The sequence below is a fragment of the Anarhichas minor genome, unplaced genomic scaffold, assembly GCF_050575085.1.
Source record: "Anarhichas minor isolate MPS153535 unplaced genomic scaffold, ASM5057508v1 ptg000027l, whole genome shotgun sequence".
In the NCBI taxonomy this organism is placed as follows: domain Eukaryota; kingdom Metazoa; phylum Chordata; class Actinopteri; order Perciformes; family Anarhichadidae; genus Anarhichas; species Anarhichas minor.
Genome location: NW_027466473.1, coordinates 3687304 through 3693303, shown reverse-complemented (window position 1 = coordinate 3693303; position 6000 = coordinate 3687304).

Sequence of the window (6000 nt, the reverse complement as noted above, 5' to 3'; positions counted from 1 at the left end):
CAGATGGAAGAAGCATAACAGGGAAGTGGAGCAGGAGGAGGCAGGGGGTTTAGCATGGGGCATGGTGGGTGACTTGGCTGGCTGTGTGAGCCTTGTTGCTCTAGAGTTGTATGGGCATATGTCAAGGTATTATTATGACTTTGAATGTGAAGAAGGCTGTGTTGTAAAAACCCTTCTGCTGACAGACTTTTGTGAAGTTCCAGGAAAAACTCTTCTTTCAAAAAAAAGTTTCCGATAAAGACATCATACTATGAGGTTTTGAATGGAAACGGAGGCAAAAATAAATCTTGATTTTGGCACCTGTGCTGCACCCGCTGTGTTATTCCAACAAATTTTCTGGGGTATGACTGACGACAGCGCAGTTAACCAAGCAAGCCTGCGCATTTGCATCACAGTGGTGAACATAAATGGATGGGGACTAAATTAAGAGGGAAAGGTTGACAGTGTCCCTGCCTGTGTTGTGCTGTCTGTTAATCATTTCCCAAGCCCCTCTGGCTTCAATAAAGGAGAATAAAAGAATATAAAAGAACAATTTGGGCTACCCCAGCTGTGAATAACCAACCCATCACACCGAACAATAGCCCAGTCACGCTTTCTATAACTCAGCTTGTGATCTCGGACACGCCCCTCTCTCTTGCCACATCTTTGTTAAAGTCGTCTGTCAGGCATATCATTTTCCTCTCCCCACCCCTCCTGCACGACCAGATGGTTCAAATCCATAATCCCCCCCCCCCCCCCCCCCAAAAAAAACACCCTCGGACCCCCACTTCCACATCGTTTCATGATGTGACATTACTCTCACCGTGGCTCATTATTGGCCAGTAGTAGCCCACCCCCTTGGCTAATTAAGCTCAGCTTTGTCGAGCCGGGGAGCAATAGCTTAGCGAGCTGGGAGGACGTCCCAGCACCTGGGGAGTCTACCTGTTACAGCGCCTGGCTCATCAGCCTCACAGAGAGGAAGAGGCAAGCCGGTGATGAAGGGGGGGCCCAGCTGGCTGGCCTGCACTGGCACTTAGAGAAGAGGCGGGGTGGTAGCCACTGGTGCATGATGCAGTTGTTTTAGCAGCCCTGGGGGCATTTTAGGCAAGACACACCTCAGTAGGTATGCATTTAAAAGTGCATGGGTTTTCAATCTCTAGCATGCCCACATGTTCAAGTTGCTAAAATGCACTTTTTCCCTCTCAGGAATGCTGAAGGCATGAAACCGTAGAAAATGATATCCATCTAATATAATTTGCCACCACAGCACTGTCAAATCTACTTAAGCTTCAGTTTTTATTTTTGATAAAATGAATGGTCAGTGTGAGAGAATTGACCCTTTGCTTAGTCCCGTCCTTGAATGCTGACTAACCATTACATTGGCGAGCTCTGACCAGGGTCCGACAACTGTCCGGCTCTGCTCCGTAGACTCTCATGTGATGGTTTGAAATGTTCTTCGTGTTCAAGCTGGTTCAGATTTGGAGCTAGTCATGGTTAAACGTTGTGTAATAGTACTATTCTTTAACGGGAGAGGTTGGAAGGAAATATACGTTTCTAAAACGTTATGTTTCTACGTAAAAACTTGTGGAGCTAACATTCGCAGAGAACGTTAGCATATTATTAACGAGCACTTCTATGCTAAGCTAGCTTCTGAAGGTATACTAATGCTGCTTTTGCTTTTTTAATGATTTTAACTGTAAAGACCAAATACACTGTTTGTTTTCATTTCATTGTGTTCTGTCTGGATCTTCAGGTGATGTGTTGGTTCACTTTTAGGCTGTGATCTGTAGCTTTACTTTCTATCTTTATCTATTTAACCTGTTTTTACTGCTGAATCAGTTTGACATCCTGGATATATCCATAGACCCTTCTATCTGCTTCTCTCTGAAATCTCTTGTTTGTTTTTCCAAAAATTAGATAATATTTATTCAGGCAGTGAAGTTAGTGACAGTGTGAACTCCATGGTAGCACTTACAGCTTGACGGTGTAGCATTCATTCAGATTATCTGAGTATTGTACCATTTTTAACGGCTTTTAATGAAGATTTCAGATTTTATCAGAAAACATGTTGTAGAGAATGACATCAAAGGTGACTAAATCTCTACAAGTGAGTCCCGGTTAAAGCACTTATTAAGCCGCGACTGCGGCTTGCCATTGATTTTCCCCTGGAATGTGCGTCCTGTTTGAAGTTGGCTGTTTGCTGCACACAGCACTGTGGGAAAGCTATCAAGCTTAAAAGTTTTCTCCTCCTTCAAATTCTGAGGCTGACAAATAATTTGTCTTATTTCGCACCAATCAATATGACGCAGACCCCTTCACTCTTGCTCCACAATATTTCCCTCTTTCTCCAACTATGATTGGAATGAGCTCCAATGTTTCGGAGGTGCACACACACACACACACACACACACACACACATACACACACACACACACACACACACACACACTGATTGTGAGAACGTGAATCAATCTCGTTAAACGGCGTGAGGCCCTTACCCAGGCAAGTCACATCAGAGTCTCACTGCAGCGCGGTGCACAGGGTCAGTCTCCAAGAAGCACTTGAAGATGGTGGCGATCCACCGCAGGACCGGGGGGGGGGGGACCAACCCGAGGGACCAGAAGCGGTCTGGAGCTCGCTAAAATTACCATCTTCGATTTGGGCAAGTGGGGCCGGTCATAATACTAATGCATATTTAAATGACTACTTTGCATTTATCTGCATTCATCTGAAAATAAAATAGTATGAAAATAGGAATAGAATAAAAATTGATATGTAAAGGTGTGTGGAGGGGAATTCATGAGATGCAAATGTGTGATGGGATAAATGGCAGGTCCATCTTTTCCTACTTAATATCCGTGGGGTCGCGGCTAATTGTGCTTTTGTTGTGCAATTACCCAGAGTTTGCTGAGGGTTTACACAGTCGGACTGCGGGGATGTGCTTGTGCTTTGTTTGACTTCCTCCCCTCGTGGCCCCCTGTGTAATTTAGGGATAATCCCCTGACTAAAGCATATTGGCTCTGTCGCTCCCAGTTACACTGCCTGCGATGTGACTGTCGATGAGAAGAAATAGATATAGATGACACAAAGATTGCTCTTAAAGAGGCACGGCTGTCTAGGTTTCAGCCTTGTTAGCGGGCAGTCCGAACGCTTTGAAGTCGCCTTTGAAGTTATGAGGCAATTGGAGGAAATGAGGAAATTGGCCGCAGGGTTTCCCGGGGAGACAGTTTGTAAGGGTCCTGATTGGACACAGAGCCTCAGAGGGAGACAGTGGACATTTTGCTCAGGGGGCCTGTCTTTCTGGCCTGCAGAATTTTCTTCACTTCAACAAAGACAAAACTGAGGAAGTTGTTTTTGGAGCCAAGGAGAAACGTTTAAAAGTCAGTGCTCAGCTTCAGTCGGTAATGTTAAAAATCACAGACCAAGACAGGAATCTAGGTGTAGTCATGCACTCAGACCTGAATCTCAACAGCCACATTAAGACATTTACAAAGTCAGCCTACTATCATAAATCAGTGATTTAAAGACTTATGTCTCAGCAGGATTTGGAAAAAACTTGTCCAAGCATTTATCTTCAGAATACTTTGTGCTGGTGTCTTCTTGCTTGCTGAAATGTGCTGTATAAATAAGCTTGCCTTGCCTACTAAATATCTAGGACAGAGACACCAATTATGGCACTTTGGCATATGGGCAGTGCCGAGTGCCCAGCTCTGTTGGATGGAACTGCTCCAGGTTAGTGACACATGATGTTTATTGCCAAACCCCCCCCAATTACTGCCACCTCCTTTGCTGATGGCTGTTGTGTATCAGTGTATCAGATGTATCAGTGCAGGAGGCAAACGGCGAGGGGGGAGTTTCATACACCTGCAGCCTGGATCTGGCCGCCTGCCTGCCTGCATTTAGCCCTCCACTATCCAGCTGGGAGAGAAGGGGTGGGGGATGCATCCGGCTGTCTTTACCCCAGCTCAGGTTCCCAAGGGGGCAAACTGCAGCAACAGACCCCAGAAGTGCACGCGACCAGACCCAGGCACAGATGTTCCACCCTGGCGCCACGTGGCCTCTACCGTTCTGATGCCTGTCTGACTGCAGGTGCTGGCAGCAATCACGTCTCGCTGCTCAGGACGAGTCAGACTTTTATCACACTTCATCCCAGCTGACACTCATCAGGGGATTAGGACCCTGCACCCTGTCATCGCTCCGACAGACAAAGCGGCTGACATGACAATGAGCTGCGGCGATGAGGCCAGAGTCTTTTCCTTTGGACGTTACATTCAGAATGTTCCTAGTTTTTAGAAAGAAAACATGCTTGATGAAATGTGAAAAAAAAAAACACAAGTGTGGTTCATGAAACATGCATGGGCTGGGGAGTTGGTTCTAATCCAAGTTTAATGGATCTAAAATGGTCATAGCCTTAGCATAATATGATACAACTCTTTCATTAAAGTTTCAAACACTGAAGCAGTTTCATCCCTGCAATATTCATGTGATCAGTACATTGAATACGTTTTCCCAAAGTTGATAATGAAATGTGTCTCCTTTTATTAGCAGTTTGGGGGCCTCTGAGTATTGAAGTTAACCTTGAAACTGCACAAATGTCCATTTGCTTACAGAACACTACAGTTGAACTGGGCACGAAAATGAAGTTCTAGAGAAAATGCATGCAGTTGCTGCAGACTTAAAGAGGACATGTGGGGCGGCTCAGCTCTATAGTTGTTGTGGAGCAGATCTATCTCTGTAAGCTGTGGTGCCTCATTGAAACTGTAGAACTCTTCAGCAAAAGATAATCTATTTAATACACTTGTCTGGCGCTTTTCATCATGCGAAGTTCTGTCGATAGATTTGGGCTGTGGGAAAGGAAAGTGGATAATGAGAGTTCAATTGAGACAAAAGTTATCAAAACTGTCTCTCACCTGTGAGAAACAGCTGGCCTCCTATCCACCTTGTATTGTGTTCTGTTTTCCAGCTCAGGATGTTGTAATGTATTGACCCAAAGGGGGTCAGTACCTTTCTGTTGTTTCTGATCAACTGGTTTTACCTTCTAATACTGCACCAATATCAATCAGTGCACCTAAGCAAGCCCCTGCAGTGTTTAGGCAACCAATCTACTTTCTCTAGGTTGAGGAAAAGGTTGTGGTTTGACTTTAAATAACTACACAAGCGGCATCACTAAAGAAAGTATGGAAATTATGTGACATATAAATCAGCACAGACTTCTTGTTTTACACAGGACACAAACAACAAACAAAAAATCCACCCTGACCTCCCCATGCAGAATTCATTACTCTACCTCACCTGTCCTGGCTCACAATAGCTTGGTTATTTACGAATTACACTCTAGCTAGGAAAAGTGTATGACAACAGCCTGAACTTGTAGCCTGGTTGGTGGTGGGTCAGAACAAATAAGGTCGGCCTGACTCTTCCTCCAGCGCCATCGTCACATCAACATGTTCCTTCGTCCCAAACTTTGATTAAGCTAACGAAACTACTTTGTGTTTAGTGCCAATTAGTACAAAATCAGATGGTGAACATGGTAATCATTGTACCTGATAAACATAAGCATGTTAGAGTTGTCATTGTGAGCATGTTAGCATCCTGACGTCTGCGCATACAGCCCAAAGGACTGCCATGCCTATACAGCTTCACAGAGCATGTGGACTTTTAACTCCTCTGGTTGCAAAAATAATTCTGATTGTATAGAAGTCTGTGAGAAAATGACTCTACTTCTCTCTTGATTTATTACCTCAGTAAACATTGTAAACATGAGTTTATGGTCTCAATCTCTAGTTTCAAGTCTTCTTCAATACAGCATGATGTTCATTTAGTAAATTATGGTCCATTTAGAGTCAAACAGACCATAAAGCAGGGGATGCTTTAGGGCGGGGCTACCTTGTCATTGACAGGTCAATACTCAGTCCTCCGCATTCCAAATATGATCCATTTCGCTTATTGGTTGCAAAAATCCAAGATGGTGATGTCCAATTGTTATATGCAGTCCATGCTTTTTAATCATGGAGGTGTGTG